Source organism: Anolis carolinensis, chromosome 2 (genome assembly GCF_035594765.1).
Source record: "Anolis carolinensis isolate JA03-04 chromosome 2, rAnoCar3.1.pri, whole genome shotgun sequence".
NCBI classification, from domain to species: domain Eukaryota; kingdom Metazoa; phylum Chordata; class Lepidosauria; order Squamata; family Dactyloidae; genus Anolis; species Anolis carolinensis.
The window spans coordinates 175,605,322-175,625,605 of record NC_085842.1 but is presented as its reverse complement, the minus strand read 5'-3'; the positions used below and the strand labels follow the sequence as shown (position 1 = coordinate 175,625,605).

The 20,284-nt window shown below is 39.1% G+C and overlaps 1 protein-coding gene across 3 annotated transcripts in view; it reads right to left on the bottom strand.

Annotated features, from left to right (window-relative positions):
• Positions 1 to 19,666, bottom strand: part of helz (helicase with zinc finger) — a 178,708-nt gene extending 159,042 nt beyond the window's left edge. For 2 of the 3 annotated variants that reach the window (XM_008116368.3, XM_003224437.4), the window contains exon 1: positions 19,579 to 19,666. The gene's annotated coding sequence lies outside the window, so the exon portion shown is untranslated. The remainder of the gene's footprint in view (positions 1 to 19,578) is intronic. The other variant, XM_016995744.2, reaches the window with a different exon arrangement.
• Between the last annotated feature and the right edge of the window lie 618 nt (positions 19,667 to 20,284).

Genomic DNA, 20,284 nt, shown 5'->3' with positions numbered 1-20,284 from the left:
CATTTTCTGCTGCTAAGCATTAAATTCAGCAGCAAATACTTTTTTGATTTCAGGGTTTTGAAAATTGGAACAAGAAACTAAAACAAATATACTCATACGATCTAAAGGAGAACTGGATAAAAATGTTCCATAGATGGTACATAAATCCAAAAAAACTAGGATTTATAAATAAATCTCTACAGACCACCTGCTGGAAATGCAAAAAAGAACAAGGATCATTTTGCCACATGTAGTGGACTTGCGAAAAAGCAAAGAAATTTTGGAAAGAGATACTTGAGATCTCACAAAAAATACTGAATATTAAATATCAAATGAGACCAGAACACCTATTATTAGGAATTTCAGAAGAAAATTTAAAAGAAAATGACGAACTCTTACTTAACTACATGATGACAGCGAGAATTGTTTACGCAAGGAACTGGAGACAAGAAAAGATACCGGATATGGACCATTGGTTGATAAAATTAATGGAAATAAAGAACATGGATAAACTTTCATACTTATTAAGTAAACAACAAGGATTACTAGGCTTGCTCAAATAATTCGATTTCCCCGTTACCCGTTATTAATTTGTTATTTTCGTTAGTTTTGAAGCAATATACGGCCTTGATTGTCCACACGTCTGGATATCGCGGTTTCGAATCGCGAGAGGCCGTTTTTTCTTATTTCGTCGTTTTTTTCGTTAGAAAAAAAAGCTTTTGCAAATCACCCAAACTCCCACCATTCAGGCCCTTTCCTTTTGCCCCTCAGCAAAAGGGGCGTCACGGGCGAGGGGGAAGGAGGCCGAGGAGGAGGAGGAAGACGGAGGGGGGAAATGGCCGCTGCCGCCGCTGCCTCGCCTCAGCTCAGACCTGGTGTCTCTCTGTGAGGCGAGAAGGCGGCGGATGGAGCCGGGAATGGAGAGACCGAGAGAGACAGAGAGGGGCCCGGCGGTGAGGAGGAAGAGGCCCGGGATGCGAGGGGGTGTGGGCCAGGCCCGTCCTCGGCTGCTCCCGGGGAGGGAGGGAGGGAGGACTACGACTCCCAGGGGCCCAGATTCACACCCTCCCTCCCCCCAATACAGGTCTCCATACGACGCTACATGAACTTGAATGGATACTGTGGTTGTGTTGTCGAAAGCTTTCATGGCCGGGATCACACTGTTGTGGTATGTATTCCGGGCTCTATGGCCATGTGCCAGAAGCATTCTCTCCTGACATTTCACCCACATCTGTGGCAGACATACTCAGAGGTTTTGACGTCTGTGCGAAGCTAGGTAAGTGGGGTTTATATATCTGTGGAAGGTCCAGGGTGGGAGAAAGAACTCTTGTCTGTGGGAGGCAAGTGTGAATGTTGCAATTGGTCACCTTGATTAGCATTGAATAGCCTTGCAGCTTCAAAGCCTGGCTGCTTCCTACCTGGGGGAATCCTTTGTTGGGAGGTATTAGCTGGCCCTGATTGTTTCCTGTCTGGAATTCCCATTTTCTGGGTGTTGTTCTTTTACTGTCCTGATTTTAGCTTTTCTGTAGCTAAAAATGCATATAAAATTGATTCTATAGGGAGGATAAATGATTGGATTTCAACTCCTACAGCTTGGCTTTCTCTGCCAATAATGGTACCATACCAAACTAAACCTCCCAAGATTCTGTAGCAGTGAGCCATCTTGGATATTGTAAGGGATTTATTATTATTATTATTATTATTATTATTATTATTATTATTATTAGACCTTGCTCCCAGGAAGGTGCCTTCGCTGTGGCTCCCAACTTATCTATCTACCTTTCCACATATTCTCCACATTGTGTGTATGTGTATGTATATTATATATACATGAGCCCCGATGGCGAAGTGTGTTAAAGCACTGAGCTGCTGAACTTGCAGACCGAAAGGTCCCAGGTTCAAATCCCGGGAGCAGAGTGAGTGCCCGCTGTTAGCTCCAGCTTCTGCCAACCTAGCAGCTTGAAAACATGCCAATGTGAGTAGATCAATAGGTACCGCTCTGGCGGGAAGGTAATGGCACTCTATGTAGTCATGCCGGCCACATGACCTTGGAGGTGTCTAAGGACAACACTGGCTCTTGGGCTTAGAAATGGAGATGAGCACCAACCCCCAGAGTCAGACATGACTGAACTTAACGTCAAGGGATACCTTTACCTTTACCTATATACACACACACACAAACACACACACACATATGCAGGGACTATATATATACACAGTATATATCACACACACACCAATTTAACAAAGTTTCAGCCACAAAAACAAAGTTTCTGAAGTAGAACAATGACTTTCACAGTAAAGACAACCCAATTTAACAGGAAATAAGACTTTCAAACCAGGAACAGATTTCTGCAATTATTAAAAAATGGTTTATTATAAAAGCTATGAAAATTCACCAAAAATCAGAGGATAAGGGAAACGTTCCAAATTTTGGTGAGCTATCAGTGTTAAATGTGTTCTACCACTGTACCAAGTTTGAAGAAGATCACTCAAAAAATGAGGGTGGGAGAGTCCTGTAAAGTCCTCTCCCTCTGTGCTGTTTTTGGGAATTGCGCATGCGCGTCCGCCATTAACGAATTTATTTAGAAAATAACGAATTTTCGTTAATTTCGAATTTTTTGGGGGGCAAAATTCGGAAATGACATCAGAAACGAAACGCTGGCGCCCCCTGCTTTTGAAACGAGTTTAGAATCAATTTTTTCATGGATCGCTCAAGCCTAAGGATTACCAAAGAAAAGCACTGATTGGCAACCTTTATTGAGCTTTTTTGTAAAGGAAAAGTATATAAAAACAACACAAATATAGAATGGTCGGGACACAACAACACGAATAAATACAGAGTATAGGGAAGCTATGATGACAATGAATAAACAGAATCTTTGGGGAAGATCCCCTGAACGAAGCGAAGGGGAAGTCAAAAAAGTGTGGAAGGTTTCGTTGACTTCCTTCTTTATCTATATTGGATATAGTCCAATACAGATAAAGAAGGAAGTCAACGAAACCTTCCGCACTTTTTTGACTCCCCCTTCCCTTTTTTTTCTTTTTTTCTTTTTTTTCTTTTGTTTCACTCTACATTTTTTTCTCCTTCTTCTCTTTTCCTACTTTTCTATCAACCACAATGTTCCCCCACTTTTACTGTATTCTTTTGAAAAATCACATAAATAATTTTTTTTTAAAAAATTGAGGTACGCATTAGATTTGATATCACATTAGACTCCAGTAAATACGGTATTTTAACCTCTTATATTTATACAGTTCTTATGTGAGGTGTATAGGGAAATACTATTCTGCATTTCTCACAGAAAATGACACAATGAGCAATATTCACAGGTCTTTTTACATGATACACTCACAAATGTTATCTCTTTGATTAGCTGTAGGCTTTTTGAAGAACCTTTCTTACTAAAACTTCTTACGGACCCCGCAAACTGTTCTTAGATGTCATAAAGTAAAAAAGAAAGGGAGCTTATTAATGGTCTTATTATTTCCAATTCAGAAAAAATACAAGTAAAGCTTGACTGGCATCACCTGAGACTAAGAAAATAAATATTGATCCTTACCCTTTTCAAAATGTTTTGAGTTATTTTAATGAGACAGCTGAGTTCTAATCAGTGGACAACAGGATCAAGTGACATTTTTTTTAATATTTGTGAAGATGGCTCTTGGACATCCATTTTAGAAAATTCAAAAACATGCCCCCTTTTAACGTTTAAGGCCTCACAAGAATTTAGGTAATAGGTTAAATATAACAGCAAAAGATTACTACCCAAAATCATGATAGTTCTTTCAAAGTTAAGGTTTTTTGAATCAAATTGCATGAACAAATCTCTTAAAATACTTTTATAATGAAAAATAATTTGGGAGAAACTGGTCTATGGAATATGGAACACACTATCAAAATCAAATACATGTCAAACGATAACCATCAGCCCCATATTTTGAAAATACGGTCTACAAAAGGGTATGGCCAAATAAATACCAAAGAAACCCATAGGACTTGATTCATACTAAAACAAATAAACAAACAAACCCAACTGATTCAACCATTATCACTGCATGCTCCTATGAAAGTACTGTACGCCCTGATGGCAGTCATCATCGAGGTCAGAGTATTTCAGCTATTTTCAGTGATAGAAGCAAATTTTGATTGGAAAAGCAGCCCCAAATTCAATAGTTTCTTGGAATGGCAGTGGCACATGCATAACATAACATAACTTCTGACCTGGGCATAACACAGGCAGATAGAGGGATCCATGACTCAATATGTGATTATTGCATTTGCAATGTCCTAGAAAAACAATTACCTGTTTTCAGCCCTCAAAGATACCCATTGTGACTGATGAACAAAACTGGACAGCTGCAAGAAGAAAACACACTCTAGGGAGATTAAAACATAGATATAGTGTCAGCTGTATATCAGGGATACAGAAATATATGGCCCTCTAGATGTTAGGGGGTTGCAAGGCCAGTAAGCCCAGCCAATGTTGAGAGATGATGGGAGCTGCAGGCCAACAATAAGTACAGAATAATATGCTCCCCATCCATGCTCCAAGTCTTTTTGCCAAGCCACACCTACAATGCTCCGTCAGCAAATAGTTCCTATGATGTAGCATGACAAAAACGGAAGCACTGTATTTGCAAGCAAAAGTTCTAGCATGCATGGTATGCCAACTTGACAATGAAATTCCACAGACATATTGTCTGGGCAGTAATAGGATCACTTGCTAGGTACAAAAGTTTACCATTTATTCCTTTCATTGTCTCAAATGCAAGGGCCATACTGTTTGTTTAATTACAATACTATTCAGAAGCCTTCAAACCTCTTCAAAACACCTTAGCAAATCTCCTTTATTCAAGTCCATTAAATGAAACCTCTAATTCATGACAGTTTTGAATTGCCCCCTCCCTCCTTTACTTTAATCCATGTTCGCAGAACTGGATAATTTTGGTGCTGTTGTTTGACTTCAAATTGTTTCTGACTTAGGACAATTCTAAAGCAAATCTATCATCGAGTTTGCTTGGCAAAAAGGAGTTTGCACTTGCCTTCCACTGAGGCTGTGATTTGTCCTAGGTTACTCAGTGGGTTTCCATAGCCAAGCAGGAATTTGAACCCTGGTTTTCCACAGTCAGAGTCCAATTCTCTAACGGCTGCACCACACAGGACCAGCATTTTAAAAGACACTGTAACTTCTGGGGATTTTTTTTCTACCTGAGTGCACATTACACAAAACAACAATAAAAGCAGACCAATTGTTTTACTGAGGAACATACCGTACCTGAAGCATTTCATTGTAATGGATGACATTACCGTTCGTAAAAGGATACAGAACATTATATGCCAAATAAAATAAATACAATTTGAGTATTTACATAAACACTGGGTATTTATGTACTAAATATCCAGATAAGAAAACATTTTCCAAATTTATACTTAACATGTGAATCCCTATAAATCCCTTGGCAAGTCATGTGCTTACAAAAAGGAAATATCTGACACTTGAAATATGCTTGATGATCTATGGTCCACTAATTTTATTAGCTATTCCCCAAACTGGTAGGCCAAGCCCAGAAATTTATGACACATTTTGTCCTACCATACAGCTAGATTACATTGATATAATTACAGTGAATGGGGAGGGTGAAGCAGAGCAAAATCAATGGAATATTTAGTTCCTGAATACATAGTACAAAACTACAAGATGACTGAAACACTAAAGTATGAGGAAGGCTGCTACTTAAAAGAAAATAGGCAACATATTACTGAGCTGCAACTATTCAGCCACAGAATCATGCCCTCTTTTAACTCTGAGATTAAAATTTACATATCAGTTATTTCTATTTCAAGGATAAACACTTAACTAGACAAATCCCTTTGCTGAATCAAATAAAAGCTGTATCTCAGAAGACACACTCTGACCAAAGGCGAAGATGAAACTTTGCATTTTAAGGGGGGGGAGGCTACATTCCTCAGCACAAGAATGAACCATGGTTAATCTGCGCATGAATAATTTGGGAAGGGGGGATAACAACCCCATCCCATTCCATGCTTGTTATCCTCACTTAAAATTATCGCAGTGTGTCTACAGGTAACTAGCTCGCTGACTAGCCTCCCCCCCCCCCCCCCCCGGCCCCTTCAAGGTTGCCAAACATTCTATTCAGTCTTCCACATATTGGCACTCTGAAGATATTCTGCTATCAGTGGCTTTCAGATTCAGTGTATAGGATCAAGGGTTAGATATTCTGACAGGTCTATTGAAAAAAATCTAACAAACACCAGGTAAGGAATATTGTCCCAGTCAATCTGGATTAAACAAAAGCTTGGAATATTCACTTGATACCAAACTTCAGAAATTAGAAAACACTCCCTAGTATACATACCTTTTGAAACCAATTAATTTGTATATAATTGTTAATTAGCTCCCTAATTAAAATATTTGCATGGGACCAGAACGTAAGATTTAGAGAAAATAGCATAGATTCTACCTTTCTGGACTTCAAGAAAACACATTTTGATTCTGGTCTCTTGTAGTTCTTTTAAACCTACTTCCAATCTGGAAATTTTCCTCTTATCGACTACAATGCCAATAAGTGTCAAATTTTGCTTTCTGACAGTTCAATGTACACAAACTTGATTTCATCCATACAATTATTTCTAGAATTATACATTTTCCTTTAGGATATTTGTATAAGTTATATATGAAAAATAAATGAATTTTGTGTTTAGACTTGAAATTTCATTATGTATGTTTATACAAATACAAGTATACCAAAATCTGGGGGGAAAATCCGAAATTCAAAGCACTTCTGGTCTCAAGCTTTTTGGATAAGAGATGTCGATCAATGGAGGTGAGATATTCAAGTAATACCTCTTCCAAAAGCAAATATGGTAGGAGGAAAGCAGCCTACTAATGCTACACTCTCAAAAAAATATTGAAGTGTAAGTTTTTAAAACATTTCACAAATCAGCCAAACGTAATTCACTGTCCTCTGGTACTTACATTCTGCCAATGCTTCTTGCTCAATGGATGCTGAATTGTTTGTGGGTTTTAATTGAAACTTGAAATAACTATCCAAGGTGCTTAATAATCTAATATAGTATGATATTTGATTAAAAAAAATTAAAGCTTACACTAAAGCTCAAAATATATCTACTACCAAATAACGTAGAAAACAGCAACTGCCATCACATTCTGTAGTTTCAGAATTTTCTAGTTAGCAGAAATCAAAAATTTCTGAAGTTTTATTTCCACAACAACTTGTAGAAACCTTTAGAAATAATTCTGGGATATGACAGAATGTGAACATGGTCATGCTTGTGGGTGTTGTGTAAAAGAGGAAGTAGGAGAAGGGTCTGCTTGCTGCTTTTTCTCCTTTCCAGCATGCCAGGCTTCTCCTCCATTTTTCTAACTGCAAAACTTTAAATATACTTTTAAAAATCAGGAAAAAAACAAATAACTTTCTAAAACTCTAGAATTCTTTGCTACTTTTAAATTTAATATCAAAAAGAAAATCACTTCACAAAAAACTTTACTATCTGGAGGAAGAGAGTCATTAGCTCCATAAGGAATCTGGGCTTGCTTCTAAAAAGGAGTTTCTGTAGCAAAATATTTTATAACACTGCAAATCCTGAATTAGGCTATGTCAGACAGTTTATTCAACAACCAGATTAGCTTCTCACTTACCACCCCAGTTTTTGGTTAATGTGTTATAACTGCTGTATGGTCAACCAATTTCAAAATAAATACTCTTTCAGGAAAATTTGACCATATTGGCCTAATTTCTGAGAAACCTTGTATAATATATACAGTTTTGAGACCCATTTTAATGTCCACTAGCATTTATGGGACAGAGTAAGCTTACTGGGCTTTGCCTTTGTGAATATCAGGGAAACTGGACTGACCAAGCCAGAAAACGTATGATACACTTCTTTCTGTAGTCCATCTTTCTTTATTTTTGTTGTTACTATTCAACACAGTTCAATAGAAATATATTTGTACTCTTCTAGGGTAATAGCCAAAATTTGCAAGAAAATACATGCTTAATTGCTGAGGCTACCAGCTTTCATGTTATATGGCCTTCATACATCAGACATGTGTGTCTTCAGGTTCCAAAAACATAAATATAACATTGCCAATATGTGAGAAACCTAAAACTAAGGCAAGATATGACCTGAATGCGGATATAGCCAACTGATGATTGTCCTTATTCCTCTGGTGTAAATTGTTCCAAAATCACTTCCTATACATTTCAACTTTATACTTTTGGCTGCTCAACATAAACAAGCATTTGGATTAACTATCCTTGTCCCAAATATTATAAAACACTCAACTATTTCAGTCTGTCAGCAGTCACAGTATTTCTGAAGACTGTACATCAGAAACAAACCATGGTAGGAATTGCAAGGACAACTTGAATCACGTTAAATGAAAATCCTCTTTTGTAGTCAGGCTAATATTGTGATCAGAAAAAAATAATAACTACACTTTTTGTAGATATGCTTTTGTAGCACTCAGTGCTAATCTGATTTATATACCAGTCCAGCCTCTCTCAACCTTTTTACACTGGATGAACTCAAAATATTTTTCAGATCTCAAGGAGTACTGCATAAAAATATTATATATACACTGTACTATTTTTTTCAACCATGATCTCTTGCAGAACTCCTAGTCATTTCTTGCAGAATCATAGTGCTTCCAAAGAAACTTGGTTGAGAAATCCTGTACCATTCTCTACACATCAATCCAATATTTGATTCAGAGATCTTGTAAAATTGCTCATCCAATCCTTGATTCAGATACCCCATGAGATCTCGGCTCACGGGATGCTCTTGCCAGAAAAATAGCAAGGTCAATGTTCATCTCTTCCTATTTCCTCTAAAACAGTAGTTCTCAACCTGTGGGTCCCCAGATGTTTTGGCCTACAACTCCCGGAAATCCCAGCCAGTTTACCAGTTGTTAGGATTTCTGGGAGTTGAAAGCCAAAACATCTGGGGACACACAGGTTGAGAACCACTGCTCTAAAATAAGTTGTGACCCCTGAAATTCTTGTGCGAGATCTTTGGAAAGGCATTAGTGGTGATTTCTGATTGGTAACTGAAGAGCTTTGCAATGCACACATAATTTGGGTCTAAATCTTAATGAAATCAATAGAATCTACTTCTAAGCAAACTTCTAAGACTGTAGTAATAGACAGAACTCCTGTGGATGAAACAAGACTTTATTTTAGCTCTTCCATCAGGAAATTTCACTATGATTAGTGGAAGAGCAATGCATAACGAAGACTGAAGTGGGAAACAGTTAATACTACATAGTTTGGGCGTGGAAACCCTGAATTCTTAACAGAAAATATTTCACAAAAAGTCAAAACTTCAGCAGAGATTGATAGTTCTTTTGTGTTTTCAGAATAAGAAAAAAGTATCAAGGCAGAGCAACATGTGACTGTATTGCTATCAATATCATTTCAAGAGAACTGCTTGGCGATGTTGTGTTCTAATCCAATAACCATAACAGCAACTTTTTTCTGATGCTTCTGAGCACAGAGAACACCAAAAAGAAACCACATTCTTCCAGGATCACCAAAAATTACACTTTTTACATTTCTAAATAGCAAACTGACAGATTTCATTCCAGATGTTACGAAAAAATTCCAATGACTCTAGAGTGTTCGGACAATGAAGGATGGTCAGAACACCCTGCTCACCCTATTTACTTTCCAACGCAGCTATTTGCATTTGAGCAAACATAAGGATTTTTAATGCTAAATTAAGATCAATGTGAACTTTTTAAATGGCACGGTCTATTTTAAGAAACAATATTTTAACTGAAGGAGAGAGAGATTGATTTATTATTTTAAGACCAGCTAGATGAGTTGTCAACAATAGTAAAGAATGTCAGAAATCTAGGATTTGTTCCCAGCTCTGCTTTTAACCTATTTAATACATTTTGATCCCTTATCATTACTTGGCTAGTCAAGTTCACATTCCCTCCACGAATTGCATTGTCTCTAAGAAGTTGTATATTGTTAAGTTAAGCTTGTTGTTAAGTTTGTGCAGTAGCTTGTTAAATAACATGAAGCAAGAATATTCTGGGAGAAGACAGCACTAGGGATGACATTAAAATTGGAAAGTTTCTTCTGAGGTCTTTCCTTGAAATACTATTTCACGGACGGACATGCCCTGAGTAAAGCAGAAGCCCTGAGAAAATTGTGACCATAATGCCTATTTGTTTTTAAGTAGACTTCCTATGTATAAAATGCCAGTGTCTCTGCCTCATCCCATTCACTGTAATAAACTAAAGAGGGGAAAAAGTGTGACACTACATCCCACCTTATCTTTGGGTTAGAAAAGATCACGTGCTTTCACTAACATAAGCTTCCTGATATAAAAAATAAACTAATGGAAGGTGTGTTGACCAGAGCACAATCTACCAACAGAAGACCCAAGATACAGAAGTTACAAGAGCAGAAAAAATACAATGTCATTAGGACACTTCACAATTCACAATGATTTTATGAAATAAGATGTGTAGAGTGTAAACGTATATTTTGACAAAGTATGCAAACTTTTAACAGCCTTGTGAACATTTTAGTAAGTGATTCATAGGGTCATTAATGGAATTTATCCTTACCAGATGGCCAGAATACAGCTTTTGAACAATGACACTTCCACATCTACAGCAATATTAAGAGACTGAGCAACAGGTCAATCCATTAATATTGCACCTATACAAGTCGTCATTTCCACCTACAGGCGAACACTAATCAAGCGGCAGATACTTTATGTACATTCAAAAATGGGGGCGCGTTGAATGTCATTTTCCTGCTTCTTGGCAGGGGGTTTGACTGGATGGCCCGTGAGGTCTCTTCCAACTCTATCATTCTATGATGCTATGATTCTATGGAGCTTTTGACCACTCCATACAATATTTTGGAGTATGAACTAATGGTTGTTTCCCTTTTTTCTCATATGAAATGAAATAATCCATCTCTGTTCTGCAGGATGATAAAAAAGAACCTTGTGAATAATAATTAGCTCAGCTTTATCAACTGACAAAGAAGCTTCTTTTTACAAAATATTTTACACCCATCTAGCCCACCCCTTTCGTCTTTGACCTCCACCCAGATGGAATATCATAGAAGCATCAGCATTAAGAGAACGGTGAAGGATGAAGAAATGTAGACTTCGGGTTGTGGGCTCCAATGATGTGTCTACACTAAATAATACAGTACAGCTCGAACTGAGAAAGAATGGGATGTACTCTAGCCATATCCTACTGTAGAAGTCATAAGAAAAGTGGAGGCTGGTGAAAGAAAATATAATTCTTAGATGGATTTTAGAAGAAGCCTTCATTGATCTCTGTAAGATTCAAAGTGTTTTTCTTTAATTCTGTAAAGTTCCCTGATCTGTGTTGTCAAAGGCTTTCATGGCCGGGATCACAGGGTTATTGTGTGTTTTCCAGGCAGTATTGCCATGTTCCAGAAGTATTCTCTCCTGACGTTTCGCCCACATCTATGGCAGGCATCCTCAGAGGTTGTGAGATATATGGGGAAACTAAGCAAGGAAGGTTTATATGTCTGTGGAAGATCCTGGGTGGGGAAAAGAACTCTTGTCTGTTGGAGGCCAATGTGAATATTGTAATTAATCACCTCAATTAGCATTAAATGGCCTTCCCAACTTCACCTCCTGGCCTGGAGGAATCCTTTGTTCAGAGTCATTAGCTGTCCCTGATTGATTCATGTCTGGAATTCTTCTGTTTTTAAAGTGTTGCTCCTTATGTAGTGCTCACCACGCACTACATCAAGGACTCAACACACTTCATAGAAAAAATCAGCAACCTCAAGCTAAGCACCAAGGACATTCTGATCAGCTTCGATGTGGTGTCCCTATTTACCAAGGTCCCGATAGCGGACACTATTGCACTAAACAAACAAAACTTCCCAGAAGGCACCACAGCCCTGTTTCACCATTGCCTCACCACAAGCTACTTTCAGTGGGACAATGAATTCTATTAACAGAAAGATGGAGTGGCCATGGGGAGCCCTTTCAGTACAGTAGTAGCAAATTTCTACATGGAACACTTTGAAAAACAAGCCCTGGAAACAGCACCAAAAAAGCCAACTATATGGTTCAGATATGTTGATGACACCTTCATCATTTGGAGCCATGGGGAAGAAGAACTCAACAATTTCCTGGACCACCTCAACAGCATCCACCCAAACATCCAATTCACCATGGAAAAAGAAAAGGAAGGAAAACTGCCATTTCTAGATGTTCTAATCATCCACAACAATTGGGCCACACAGTTTACAGAAAACCTACACACACGAATAGATACCTTCATAAAAACTCCAACCACCACTCAAGTAAAAAAAGAAGCACAATCAAAGCCCTGACAGACCGTGCACAAAGAATCTGCGAACCTCACCTCCTCCAAGGTGAACTCAACCACCTAAACTGGGCTCTACAGGCCAATGGATACTCCACCATGGACATCAGAAGAGCTGTAAGGCCAAGAACAAGCCATGACAGTAAAGACAAAGATCCACCCAGAGGAAAGGTGTTCTTACCATACATCAAGGGAACCACTGACCACATAGGCAAACTGATGAAGAAACACAACCTACGAACTATCTACAGGCCACCAAGAAAGTCCAACAAATGCTACAGTCAGCAAAAGACAAGAGGGATCCTCTTACCTCTGCAGGAATCTACTGTATACCATGCAGCTGTGGACAAGTCCACATAGGGACCACAAAACGCAGCGCCCAAACACGAGTCAAAGAACATGAAAGGCTCTGCAGACTAACTCAACCAGAGAAATCAGCCATAGCAGAGCAAATGATGAACCAACCTGGACACAGCATATTATTTGAGAACACAGAAATGCTCGACCAGTCCAACAACTATCATGTTAGACTACACAGAGAAGCTACTGAAATCCACAAGCATGTGGACAATTTCAAGAGAAAGGAGGAAACCATAAAGATGAACAAAATCTGGTTACCAGTATTAAAAAAAACTCCAAAATCAGAACAGTAAATAAGGAGCAACACTCTAAAAACAGAATAATTCCAGACATGAATCAATCAGGGACAGCTAACGACTCTGAACAAAGGATTTCCCCAGGCCAGGAGGTGAAGTTGGGAAAGCCATTTAATGCTAATTAATCAATTACAACATTCACACTGGCCTCCAACAGACAAGAGTTCTTTTCCCCACCCAGGATCTTCAACAGATATATAAACCTTCCTTGTTTAGTTTCTCCATATAACTCACAACCTCTGAGGATGCCTGCCATAGATGTGGGCGAAACGTCAGGAGAGAATACTTCTGCAACATGGCCATACTGCCCGGAAAACACACAACAACCCTTCCCCTGATCTGGTAGCTTTATTTCACATATGCATCTTATTCATTTTGGATAAAATGTTTGATAAATTATGTTAAATTGCTGACTTACTCCTATTCTTTCCATGTTATTTCTGCCTCTGATGCCAAATTTTCTGTCCAAGAATGCCTAACAAACATCTACTTCATTAACTGAGAAACACATATACATTCTACTAATGTGGGCAAGTAACTAGATTGTTTCAAACTGCAATTCTTAAGTATGTTCAGAACAGAAATAATTTAATTGTTGTGGATTAAAAGCAAGGGTGTACTCAAAGTACTGTAATGGGACACCCTTCCCAGGAGAATGAGATTGGGTATTCATTCTTACAAAAAAATTATTCTCTTCAGTGTAATCACACATGTTGATTCAAAGGTACGTCCCACACAATTTTGTGTGCTCAGGACTCCAGTCTTACAATGCAATTCTACATATGGTTATTGGAAGACCTATAACCATATTGATAGGGCTTACTCTCACAGGATTACAATAATGGGTACTAGGGATGTCTAACTATGAGATATCAGATCATGTTGGCCCTGTAGATATTCACTATCAAAATATACTGAGCACTTAATAGCCTTTGCTCCTGCCCACTTTAAGGACTGTGTCTCTCTTCATTCATATATCATTTTTGTATTCAGGATTGTATTATTTACTGCCAACTACAAGGTGAGATCTCCCTAAAACTGGATGAGTATCCCTTATGCAAAATACTTAGGTCAAGAACTGTTTTTGACTTCAGATGCTTTCAGATTTGGAAATAATTGTATTTGCTTAACGAAATATTTTAGAGATGATACCTAGGTCTAAACATAACATTCACTGATGTTTCATATACACACACACACACACACACACACACACACATACATACATAGCTTGGGAGGTCATTTTATACAATGTTTTAATGATTTCATCCTGGAAACAAAGCTTGTGTACACTGAACCATTAGAAAATAAAGATGATGTTATCTCAGTCATCCATGTAGATAATTTTAGATTATGGAATACAGTAATCCCTCCACATTTATGGTTCAAATTTTGGAGTATTTTGGAGTATTTCGGATTTTGGAAGCCCCAATAAAGGAATCTGTACTGCCACTTCTGTGGCACAGCTGTTATCATTCAGACTGTCACTATATTCCCTCACACTGAAGAAAACTGGTGATAAAATAAGTAACTTTTGTAATGCACTTGTATCTGTTCAAAGAAGTTCATAAATCCTTACATATATTCCTTGAAGTCTGAATTCTTGCAGTTACATCACAAACAGAGCACAGCAGGCATGGATCAGTTAAAGCTAAGGCAGCATGTTGACAAACCCACCAAGTGAATGTATGCTGAGAGATAAATGTAGTTATCTATTAGCATTTTCTTGGCTACAAGCCCCTTCAACTGTCCTAAAACAACAACAAAAAAACTTCCTGGTTCACAGTTCAACAACTGCTGTCCACACCCACTCTTTAATAATTTATTTATATATGATGTGTTGCTATCCCCCCACCCCCATCCCCCACACAAACTACAAACCTAAATCAAGTGAAGTCTTGTTTATGCAACCAGCTCTGCCAGGATTAAGGCCTTCACTCCACAGAACATTTTAAGTTAGCAGTAGTGCAATAAAGCTGACAAATAGGAGGAGGCATGGAAGATTTACGGGAAGGTTACTAGGTTATCAGAAACAAAAATGTAGCCATAGCAGAATTACCCAAGGATGAGACCTGTATGTGACTAATAAACAACAAAGGAATTCCTTAGTTGTCTCCTTGGTTTTAAGTTTGAGTACTATTACAACTGTAATTTGGCCTAGATCTTTTTTATTAAAAAAAAGTCAATTACCAATCTGAGTAAATGGGATGAAAAACTTTGGTATGTTCTTTCTTCTAAAGCACTTACAGTATTTCAAAATACAGGTAGTTCCCGGATTACAGACAAGATAGATTCCTGGGTTACAGACAAAATTTATTCTTAAAATGAATATATGTGTATGTCAAAACATGTACATTTTAAAGTGTTAACTCCAGCCATACATAGATAGATAGACAGATAGATAGCACAAGAGAGGTTTAACACTCCTGAGACATCTGTTTTGCCTTTTATACCCCTCTTCAGAAGATTTCACCTCACTTACTGTTCCTGTGATAATTGGATTTTGAAAAAATTGGCATGTTGTGGTCAAGGGGTAGATTTCCTCTCGTCTCATGTTGTCTCACCCTCATTCTTAACTATTAGTTGTTGTAAGTCGGATGTCTGTAAATCAGGGACGGTCTGTATTCATTTTTTCCCCTAAAAATTAGTTTTTGCTTTTAAAATGGAAGATATGGGACTGGAAAATGAGAAATTTTATAAGCATGCATTTTACAGTAAAGCTATTTGGACCAGCTGCCATTGCTCCATCTCCCACCCCAATCATGCAAAGTGTTTATGATTTACATTTGAAGTAAATAAATAAAGAAATCACTGTAGTCATTTGGCTCATTCACTATGACATCCTTTGGGCTTAATCCAAAAAGAGTATCTCCACTATATTTGCAGTACAATCCTATACCTGTTTACCATATATAGCTTTTACTGAATTCAATGGGGCATTCCCACATAAATCTGAATTGAATTCCTAAAATAGAAATTTAAAGTAATTTGGCTTATGCTAACAAAGCGTAAGAATTTACAATAGCCTCAGGTTTTTATTAAGGATATTAAAATAAATCTGATGTAATACAACTATTAAACTACAGTAGAGTCTCACTTATCCAACACTCGCTTATCCAACGTTCTGGATTATCCAACACATTTTTGTAGTCAATGTTTTCAATACATCATGATATTTTGGTGCTAAATTCGTAAATACAGTAATTGCTACATATCATCACTGTGTATTGAACTACTTTTTCTGTCAAATTTGTTGTATAACATGATGTTTTGGTGCTTAATTTGTAAAATCATAACCTAATTTAATGTTTAATAGGCTTTTCCTTAATCTCTACTTATTATCCAAGATATTCGCTTATCCAACGTTCTGCCGGCCCGTTTATGTTGGATAAGCGAGACTCTACTGTATATAACAACTGTGCCTTCAACTTACAATACTGAAAGACTTGTTTGTTTCCATTTGCACTACACTTATAATATTTCTTCTTGCTAAAATAATCCCAACAGCATAATCTTAAATTTCAAATCATACTTAATAAAGCTGTGGCTGTTTGCTTCTCTGTCTTAAAAGCATTTCTTTATTTCTGGTGATAAAACTGAGTATGTGTGGTGTAGTGGTTTGAGAATTTGACTAGGACTTTGGAGACCAGTTTTCAAATCCGCACTCGGAAGGCAATGTCCAAAAATCTCTTGGAAGGGTTGCCTTTTGATTGCCATATGTAGCAAACTACTTGAAAGCATGTTAACAACAAAATTTTGTATATACATTTTTGGAAGCCTTGGGCCATTTTTTTGCATCATTTTGAAGGGAAAGGCTTTTTATAAGCTTCAAGAAGTTCAAGAAGTTACAATTATATTTGTAGCTTAGTTTTACAAAGTGTAATAACCTCGACATGATAGTTTTAAGGGAAAACCAGGGTTTGCTGTATGAATATGTTGTGCATGTGATAACAAATACTTTACTTCGAAAGCTTGTGAATCAATGGTGTTTAAATCATCCCACCAAAAAACAAGCCCTGTACAGTGATTCAATAGGGAAACTCATGTGTTTCCATCAATACCTCACATTTTTTGTGTGCTGGACAAACTAAGACCACACCTAGGCCCCCTTCCACACAGCTCTATAAGATCCACATTGAACCGGATTATATGGCAGGTAATCGAGGTCACAGCAGATACTGTGGATTATTTACTTTGAATTATGGGTTACATGGCTGTGTAGACTATGACCCCCTCTACACTGCCATGTAAAATCAAGATTATCAAAGCAGATGATCCACATAAAAATCTACACTGCCATATAATCCAGTTAAAAAAAGATAATCTGGATTTTATATGGCAATGTAGAAGGGGCCTCATATAATCCAGATCAAAGCAGAATATCTGGATTTTATATGGCAGTGTAAGGCCTTTCCACACAGCCATATAATGCAGAATATCCAGGCAGATAATCTATAATACATGCTTTGAATTGGATTATCTGAATCCACACTGCCATATAATCGAGTTCAATGTGGATTTTATACAGCTGTATGGAAGGGACTGTAGAAGGGGCCTCATATAATCCAGTTCAAAGTAGATAATGTGGATTATCTGATTTGATAATTTAGATTATATACCAGTGTTGAAGGGGCCTAGGACACAGTTAACCAGCTTTCCATCCTCACCAAGGTTTAACATGTCTTTTCTGTTACTATTCATGCAATCCCTTTCAAACATTAACTTTCCAAACTGTTTTCATTCACCTACAAAGGAGCTGGCAGTGCTAACTGATCGATCCAAGACCATTGTCCCACCCTATCATCCAGCAATTACCCATGAATCATCTCTTGAAATGCTGGGCAGCCACTTAATATAATAATAATAATAATAATAATAATAATAATAATAATAATAATAATAAATATAAATAAAATAGGCCTTGCTTCTTGTAAGGGTAAAGAGTAGGGTGCATTTGCAGGAAAAAAACCTTCCAGAGAAAGATTTGCAGTTGTTGTTTGCCACCTCAGTTTTACAAAGACTTGATCCAGGGCCTGCCCACACAGCCATATAACCCAAAGTATCAAGGCAGAAAACCCCACAACATCTGCTTTGAACTGGGGCCCTTTCCACACAGTTGAGTAAAATCCCACACTATCGGCTTTGAACTGAAATATATGACAGTGTGGACTCAGATAATCCAGTTCAAAGCAGGTATTGTGGGATTTCCTGCCTTGGTATTCTAGGTTATATGACTGTGTGGAAGGGCCCTTCCACACAGCCATATAACCCAAAATATCAAGGCAGACAATCCTACAATATCTGCTTTGAACTGGGTTATCTGAGGGCCCTTCCACACAGAATATCAAGGCAGAAAATCCTACAATATCTGCTTTGAACTGGGTTATCTGAGGGCCCTTCCACCCAGAATGTGAAAGTAGACAATCCCACAATATGTTTTGAACTGGGTTATCTGAAGGCCCTTCCACATAGAATATCAAGGCAGAAAATCCCACAATATCTGCTTTGAATTGGGTTATCTGAGGGCCCTTCCACACAGCCATATAACCCAAACTATCAAGGCAGAAAATCCCACAATATCTGCTTTGAACAGGGTTATCTGAGGGCCCTTCCCCCCAGAATATGAAAGTAGACAATCCTACAATATCTGCTTTGAATTGAGTTATCTGAGGGCCCTTCCACACAGCCATATCACCCAAAATATCAAGGCAGAAAATCCCACAATATCTGCTTTGAACTGGGTTATCTGAAGGCCCTTCCACACAAAATATCAAGGCAGAAAATCCCACAATATCTGCTTTGAATGGGGTTATCTGAGGGCCCTTCCACACAGCCATATAACCCAAAATATCAAGGCAGACAATCCTACAATATCTGCTTTGAAATTGGGTTATCCGAGGGCCCTTCCACCCAGAATATGAAAGTAGACAATCCCACAACATCTGCTTTGAACTGGGTTATCTGAGTCCAATTTAAAGCAGAAAATACTCCAGTTCAAATCAGAAAATGTGGGAATTTCTTCAGCTGTGTGGAAGGGGGCCCACACGATCCTTTCTCCAAAACACTTCGGATCCCCGCCCTTCGAGGAGCTTCCTCATTCGCCTGGCCTGTGAGGCGCTTAGATCTGTGTGCTAGAAAACACACCCCACCCCTCCCGTGTGGGTTTGGTGTGTTCCTCGGAAGCCGCTAGAGTCACCCACCGCCGTCGAGGCTGAGCGGCCTGAAGCCTTCCCCGCCCTCAGCCGGGTCTCTTAACGCCAACCCAGGGCTCCTGGGGGCCTGGAAGTGAATACAGACGCAGCCCCTTCCCATCTCTCCCTCCTTCCCTTCCTCCCCTCCTGCGATGGCTGCCTCCGCCGCTCCTCCCGCAGGCCCCTCGGCAGACCACAGGGCCCTCTCTGCCGGCGCCGCGCCTCCTCCTCCGCCTCCGCGGAACCACGCGGGCCCCCGGCCCCCTCGGGGCCCCCTCTGCCTCGAAGGCTGCCCCACAGCCCGGCCGCCCTGCCCCCTCTCGCCCTTCGCCCTCCCGGCCCGGAGACGGGCAAGTCCTGACTTACCTGTCATTACTTTCTACGCCATCTTGGATCCACTTGTCAACGTCCGCGCAAAGCATTGTGGGCGCAGAGAGGGAAAGGGGCCCTCCCCCTCTCCCCCTCTCCCCCCACCGTCCGTCAAGGCTTTGCTCTTCGCCCAGGAAAAACTTGGGCTGCTGACAGAGAAAGGAGGACTTTCCTGCTTTGCTTCATGGCTGCGAGGCCCCAGAGGCAGCCAAGCGGGGCCTAGCAATACTCCAGCTTCCGAAGACCACAGTCCTTTCAAAGGAGACGGCATATTGTGGCATCCTAGCCACATTTTAGACCAGTGTGGACTCAACCCCTTCCACACATCTGTGTAAAATCTACATTGGACTGGATTATATGCCAGTGTGGACTCAGGCCTCTTCAACACAACTGTGTAAATCCACATTGGACTGGATTTTAGGCCAGTGTGGACTCAACCCCTTCCACACAGCTGTGTAAAATCTACATTGGACTGGATTATATGGCAGTGTGGACTCAGGCCTCTCCAACACAGCTGTGTAAATCCACATTGGACTGGATTTTAGGCCAGTGTGGACTCAAGCCCTTCCACACAGCTGTGTAAAATCTACATTGGACTGGATTATATGGCAGTATGGACTGAGACCTCTTCCACGCAGCTGTGTAAATCCACATTGGACTGAATTTTAGGCCAGTGTGGACACAACCCCTTCCACACATCTGT